Here is a 7,938-nt window from a genome sequence, read left to right as displayed (position 1 = left end):
AATGAATGAATGAATGAATGAATGAATGAATGAATGCTGGTTCCCTTTCTCCTATGCCTGGTTTGGGTGCCCAGACTGTCAGTTTCACCCCTGGTGACCCCCTTCCCGCTCCAGCCCCCAGCTTCTGAGTTCTTTTTCATAACTCTCTGTCCCAGCTAAAGAGATGGGGAAACAGGCTCAGAGAGATCAGAGACTTTCCCGAAATCACATACAGAGTCAAAATCTGAGCATAGACTGGAACCCAGGACCTGATTCTCAGCCTCGGCTCTGCAGATGCCTGGCGCCTCCTTTCCCATTTGTTTCCCATTTGTTTCCCATTTTGCCTTGAAAATGCCAAGCCGGAGAGAGGCAACTGTGCATGCAGCATCAGCTGGGGACCCCTCCCCCACCTCGTGTGCGCGCGAGTGCACACACACATGCACGCACGCGCACGCATGCACATGGACAGGCACAAAGCTGAGGGCTCCAGGTACTTCCATGAAAGGCGTGTTTCCCTCTTGAGTCAGAGCCAAACCAGAGCAGAGGGCTTTGGAGCCTGGCTGGGCTGCAGTCCCAGAGCTCCAGCCTACCGTGAGAGTGGTTCCCCCTCCCTGCAGGAACCTCTGGGCAGTGGCCAGCACAGCTGCTTTCCCTCAGCGGAGCCTGCAACGATAGGCCCACATTGCATCAGCTCAGCCTGTCTCTGCGCCCACTGCTGCTCACCAGCCAATGGGGCCTGGCCGAGTGTACAGATCCCAGCTCTGACCCACCCACAGGCCACAGAATCACCAGGGCGGCCTGGTCCTCCCTCAGCATTCTCAGCCAGGAAGGCAGGGACCGAGGGGCCGTGCTCCATTGCATCCAGCATGGCCTTCCTTTCTCTTCCCTGACCCCACTGTTGGCGCTGCCGGTTCCACTCTAATTCTCTTTCCTGGAGGCGGCAAAGGTGCCCCTCTGCCTGGCATGGGCCTGTTTCTCTCCAGCCCCTGTTCTTCTCACCCTCTGTACCTGCTCTCACCCACACCGACCATCCCATGGCATCCATTACTTTCCTGTGCCATGACTCCCAAATTGTCCCCTCCGGTGGGGCCTCCTCTCCTTAGTGCCAGACTCATGGATGCTACAGCCTCCTGGATGTCTCCAATCTACAGACAATGAAGCTCACCATCTTCTTTCAGAATCTCCATCTCAGGAAGGGGACCATCTGCCACCCATTTGCCCAGGCTGGACACCTGAGAGTCCTCCTTCCTCCACCTCCTGGGCCCTCTCTAACCCAGTGGCCCCTGCCCAGGTCCAGGTAGTAGCATCTCAGTCTGGGTTACTGTGACATTCTCTTGTCTGATCTCCCTCTGTCACTCTCCATTCAACAGGCAGAGACTCCTTTTAAAAGGAGTGCCCGCGTCACGTCCTTGCTACTTTCCCTTCAGGAGGAGGCTCTGAGCTTCTGGCCCTCAAGCTCCTACTAGTGGCCTGGCCATCTTCTGTGTCTTTACCCACACATACTCCTGCCCGCTTACGTGGAGACTTCGTCAGGACTCTTGCCTGCCTGCCGGCCTTGGCTGCTTCCCAAGAAATCCTATCAGGATCTAGCTCGTTATAGCCTGTGGACAAAAGCCAGCAGGCCTGTGGTGGAGAATGCCAGGCCTGGCCAGAGGGTCCCGCCCCAGCCTCCCATCTTTCCTAGAGCTGCAGTGAGGGGCCAGAGACCCAGATCCTCAGTCCTGCCCAGATCATCACCTCTCACTGGATATTTCTTTTCTTTCTTTCTTTTTCTTTTATCCTCACCCGAGGACATCTTTTCGTTTTTTGTTCAGATAGAGCGGGAGGGAGACAGAGGAGGAGAGAGAGAGAGAGAAACATTGACGTGAAAGGGACATATCAAGTGGTTGCCACCCGCATGACCCAACCAGGGCCGGGGACAAACTGCAACCGAGGTACGTGCCCTTAGCGGGAACCAAACCCGGGACTCTCTGGTCTGCCGGCTGACACTCTAACCACTGAGCCAAACTGGCCAGGGCTCTTTCTTTCTTTTTCAAAAAATATATCTTTATTGATTTTTTAGAGAGAGAGAGGAAAGGAGAGAAAGATAGAAATATCGATGTGAGAGAGAAACGTGGATCGGCTGTCTCCTGCTCGTCCCCTACTAGAGATTGAGCCCGCAACCCGAGCGTGTGCCCTGACTGGAAATCGAACTAGGACCTCTTAGCCCATGGGACAATGCTCAATCCACTGAGCCCAACTGACCGAGTGTGGATGTTTCTTTTCTATTCAGTGTATTGATTTAAGATTTTTTTTTCTTTATTGATTTTAGAGAGAGAAGAAGGAGAGAGAGAGCTAGAAAACACCAATGAGAGAGAACATTGATTGGCCACCTCCTGCATGCCCACCTCCCCCCACTGGAGATCGGGCCCACAACGTGGACCTGTGACCTGACCAGGTGAACCTCTTGGTGCATGGGTCGACACTCAACCACTGAGCCACATCGGCTGGGCCAGTGTATTGATTTTTTTTTTTTAATCCTCACCTTAGGATATTTTTTCATTTATCTTCAGATAGAATGGGAGGGAGAGAGAGAGAAACATCAATGTGAGAGAGACACATCAATTGGCTGGACCAAACTGCAATCAAGGTACGTGCCCTTGACCAGAATCAAACTCGTGACTCTTTGGTCCTAGGGCTAATGCTCTAACCACTGAGCAAACTGGCCAGGGCCAGTGTATTGATTTTTTAAAACGGATTATAAAAGTAAATATGCTATTGAAAAATATTCAGAGAAGCCGAAGGGAGAAAATATAGACAATATGTATTTCCATCTCCAAAGATAAACTGTATTAAACTATTTAAGAATATTTACTTCTTGCTCTGGATGGTGTGGCTCAGTTGGTTGGAGAATCGTCCCATGCATCAAAAGGTCGCCAGTTCAATTCCTGATCAGGGCACATGCCCAGGTTTCTGGCTTGATCCCTGGTAGGGGGTGTGCAGGAGACAGCTCAATGTTTCTCTCTCAGATCAATGTTTCTAACATCAATGTTTCCCTCTCCCTTCCTCTCTCTTAAAAAAATAAAGAAAGAAGAATATTTTCTTCTTTGCTTAACAGGGAAGATACCATGATCACGAAGGTGGTTTTCCCAGGGCAAAACTTATCCATTGCACTTTGGATGTGCTGACCCCTGAGATTTCCCCAAATGTGGGAAACTCGACTGCATAATTTGTGGTAGTGGGGGACTGCGTTCGTGCTCTCCCCTAAAAAATAAATATATATGTGTAAAAAGAATATTTCCTACTTACCTTTTTCTCTGAATGTTATATCTATCTATCTATCTATCTATCTATCTATCTATCTATCTATCTATCTATCTATCTATCTATTATTAATACACATTCACTGCGGGGGAAACACTTCCAAACAGCAGAAATATTTTTAAACTTAGGTGGTGTGGATGAAAAAAGGAGCTCTATGGAAAGTAACCTCAGGGTGATCTAATCATATATCCTAAATGGGATTTATAACATATAACTTCTTTATTGAAAGGTTTATCTTTGCCTTAAGTAAGCCTTGTCCATTGTTTCTATGCATGTAGGTGTAACACACCTTTGCAATAACCCGTAACCACTCTCAAGAAAGCACATAGGCTCGGGGGTGGGGAAACATTTTTCTGCCAAGCGCCATTTGGATATTTATAACATCATTCTCAAGCCATACAAAATCATCAACTTAAAAATTGGCCTGCTATATTTGGTCAGGCTAATATGGTGAGGCGTGTGTGACTGATTTCATGGGCCTTATATAGCCTGTGGGCCAGACATTGTCCACCCTTCCCCTGCCTTGATTTCTCCGTGTAATCTTCCCTAGGTTTCCTCCTTAATTCCAAATGCATAAAAGAAGCTGCAAAACTGTTATGCTTTGGAGCATTTGAGGCCTTGCTCTACAGCATATGTTGCCAATTTGGCTCAAATAAACTCTTACATAAATTCTCTACAGTCCTGGCCGGTTTGGCTCATAGGTTGGAGTGCTGGCCTGCGGACCAATGAGTCACGGGTTCAATTCCAGTCAAGGGCATGTACCTCGGTTGCAGTTTGGCCCAGTCCTGGTTGGGGTTGTGTGGGAGGCAACCAGTCGATATGTCCCTCTCACGTCGATAATTTCTTTCTCTCTCCCACTCTATCTGAACAAAAAATGGAAAAATATACTCAGGTGAGGATTTAAAAAAAAAAAAATTCTCTGCAGCGCAGCCAGTGTGGCTCAGTGGTTGAGTATCGACCCATGCTTCAAGAGGTCGTCGATTCAATTCCTGGTCAGGACACATGTCCAGGTTGTGGGCCCGATCCCCAGTCGGGGGCATGCAGGAGGGCTTTTTGTTTGTTTTTCCAGCTTCTTGGCATTCCCACCCCCTATGGATGGACAGTTATGTTGTTTCCAATTTTTTGTTGTTGTTACTGTTAAACTTTTTTTTTTTTAAATCCTCACCGAAGGATGTTTTTCTATTTATTTTCAGACACAGTAGGGGAGAGAGAGAGGGAGAGAGAGAAAGATCCACTTGACAGAGACACATTGATTGGTTGCCTCCCGCACAACCTCGACCAGGGCCGGGGACAACTGCAACTGAGGTACATGCTCCTGACCGAAATCGAACCCGAGACTCTTTGGTCCAAGGGCTGACGCTCAAAATGCTGAGCCAAACCTGGCCAGGGAGGTTGTTTCCAATCTTTGCTATTACAATGTTGCAGAGGACTATTCAGTAACATATTTTTCATATTTATGATTTATTTTTTGACATGCACTATTATGTTGGTTTCAGGTGTACACTATAGTGATTAAACATTTATATAACTTATGAAGTGATCACCCCAATAAATCTAGTGCCCATCTGACACCATACATAGTTATTACCATACTATTGACTATATTCCCTATACTATACTTTACATCCCCATGAATACTTTGTAACCACCAATTTGTACTTGTTAATCCTTTTCCCTTTCTCACTTATTCCCCAACTGCCTCTCCCATCTCACAATAATCAAAATGTTCTCTGTACCTATAAATTTGTTTCTGTTTTGCTTGTTTATTTTTTTGTTTGTTTGTTTTTTTGTTTTTGTTTTTTAGATTCCACATATAAGTGAAATCATATGGTATTTGTCTTTCCCTATCCAACTTATTTCACTCAACACACTAGCCCCTAGGTCTATCCATGTTGTTGCAAATGGCAAGATTTCATTCCTTTTTTATGGCTGAGTAATATTTCATTGCATATATGTACCACTTCTTTATCCATTTGTCTATTAACAGGCATTTAGTTTGCTCTCATAGCTTGGCTATTGTAAATAATGCTGCAGTGAACATAGGGGTGCACATGTCTTTTTAAATTAGTGTTTTGGCCCTGGCCGGTTTGGCTCAGCAGTTAAAGCGTTGGCCTGCAGTCCAGAGAGACCCGGGTTTGGTTCCCGCTAAGGGCATGTACCTCGATTGCAGTTTGTCCCTGGCCCTGGTTGGTCGTGCGGGTGGCAGCCACTCGATGTGTCCCTTTCACGTCGATGTTTCTCTCTCTCTCTCTTCCTCTCTCTCCCTCCCACTCTATCTGAACAACAAAATGGAAAAATGTCCTCAGATGAGGATAAAAAAGTAAATAAATAAATAAATAAATTAGTGTTTGGGTTTCTTCAGATAAATACCCAGAAGTGAAATTTCTGGGTCCTTCTTTGTCTCTTGTTATAGCCTTTGTTTTAAACTCTATTTTGACCCTGGCTGGTTTTGCTCAGTGGTTAGAGCATTGGCCAGTAGACCAAAGGGTCTCAGGTTCGATTCCCAGTTGAGGGCATGTACCTGGGTTGCAGGTTTGATTCCTGGCCCCATGCAGGAGACAACCAATTGATGTGTTTCTCTCACATTGATGTTTCTCTTTCTTCTTTCCTCTCTCCCTCCCTCCCTTCCACTCGCTCTAAAAATTAATGGAAAAATATCCTAAGGTGAGGAGTAACAAAAATAAATAAATAATGATAAAATAAATTCTATTTAATCTGCTATAAGTAATGCTACCCTACCTTTTTGTTGTTGTTCCCATTTTTATATCCTTTTCCATTCTTTACTTTCAGTTTCTGTGTGTGTCTTTCCATCTGAAGTGAGTCTCTGTGGGCAGCATTGTAAGGGTCTTGATCTGTTATCCATTCAGCCATCCTATGTCTCTTTATTCAGTTGCAGCTAACATTCAATTTTATTTTATAGTAGTTTCAGGTGTATAGCATAATGGTCAGACAATGATCCCCGCAATGATTCTAGTACCCACCTGGCACCATACATCGTTATTACAATATTATTGACTATTTTCCCTATGCTGTACTTTACATCCCCATGACTTTTTTTTTTTTCTTTTCTTTTTTAATCCTCACCTGAGGACATTCCTCCATTTATCTGCAGATAGAGTAGGAGGGGCAAGGAAGGAGAGAGAGAGAGAGAGAGAGAGAAGAACATCAATGTGAGAGAGACATCAATTCGCTGCCTCCCGCACAATCCCCACCAGGGCCAAAGATGAACCACAACTGAGGTACATGCCCTTGACTGGAATTGTACCCACGACTCTTGGATCCGTGATCGATGCTCCAACACTCCCAACTACTGAGCCAGACCAGCTAGGGCTCACCATGACTATTTTGTAACTACCAATTTGTTCTTCTTAATCCCTTCCCATTTATTATCCAGCCCCACAACCCTCCTCTTATCCTGCAACCCTCAGTTTGTTCTCTGTATCTATGAGTTTATTTCTGTTTTCTTTGTTCATTTATTTTGTTCTTTAGATTCCACATATAAATGAAATCATATAGTATTTGTCTTTCTCTGTCTGAATTATTTTACTTAGCATAATACCCTCTAGGTCTATCCATGTTGTTGCTAATGGTAAGATTTCATTCTTTTTTATGGCCGAGTAATATTGCATTGTATATATGTACCACAACTTTTTTATCTACTTGTCTACTGACGGGCACCTGGGTTGATTCCATATGTGGGCTATTGTAAACAACACTGCAATGAACATAGGGGTGCATACATTTTTAAAAATTAGTTTTAGATTTCTTCAGATATATACCCAGAAGTGGATCACTGGGTCATAAGGTAGTTCTATTTTTAATTTTTTGAGGACCCTCCATACTGTTTTCCATAGGGCTGCACCAATCTGCATACACACTAACAGTGCACGAGGGTTCCCTTTCTCCACATCCTCACTCACACCTGTCCTTTGTTGATTTCCTGATGATAACCATTCTGACAGGTGTGAGGTGATGTCATTGTGATTTTAATTTTTATTTCTCTGACGATTAGCGATGTTGAGCATCTTTCATGTGTCTATTGACCATCCGTATATCAGAAGTGCTTATTCAGATCCTCTGCCCATTTTTTATTTTTATTTATTAATTTAATTTTATTTTATTTTAGTTACAGATATTTCTCCTTTTTTACCAAATTGACACCCTCCTCCCCTCCCCCCACCCCATCCCCAGCTTTGTTGTCCATGTCCATTGGTTATGCATACATGCATATAAGTTGTGTGGTTTATCTCCTCCCTCCCCCCACCATCCCCTCTTCTGGGGATTGTCAATCTGTACCCTACTTCCATGTTTCTGGGCCTCGGCCCATTTTTTAAATTGGATTGTTTGGGGAGTTTTTTGGTGTTGACTTATATGAGTACTTTATAGATTTTGGACATCAATCTTTTATCAGATGTATCATTGGCAAATATCTTTTTGCATCAGTAGATCATTATTTTGTTTTGTTGACGTAGTCCCATTTGTTTATTTTTTTCTTTTGTTGCCTTTGCCCAAGGAGATATATCAGAAAAAGCATTACTAAATGTCAGAAAATTTACTGCTTATGTGTTCTTCTAGGAATTTTATGGTTTTGAGTCTTATATTTAAGTCTTTAATCTATTTTTTTTTTTTTTTGGTACGTGCCCCTAGTGGGAACCG

At 44.3% G+C, this 7,938-nt stretch overlaps 1 non-coding gene across 1 annotated transcript; it reads left to right on the top strand.

Moving 5' to 3' along the window:
* The first annotated feature begins 3,061 nt into the window (after positions 1–3,061).
* Positions 3,062–3,225, top strand: LOC118629128. The gene has a single exon (XR_004959375.1). It is a non-coding gene; the product is annotated as a U1 spliceosomal RNA (small nuclear RNA).
* Positions 3,226–7,938: the final 4,713 nt, after the last annotated feature.

The sequence above is a fragment of the Molossus molossus genome, unplaced genomic scaffold (assembly GCF_014108415.1).
Source record: "Molossus molossus isolate mMolMol1 unplaced genomic scaffold, mMolMol1.p scaffold_m16_p_13, whole genome shotgun sequence".
In the NCBI taxonomy this organism is placed as follows: Eukaryota; Metazoa; Chordata; class Mammalia; order Chiroptera; family Molossidae; genus Molossus; species Molossus molossus.
Note: the sequence above shows the minus strand (reverse complement) of the source record. Positions and strands in the feature narration are given on the sequence as shown.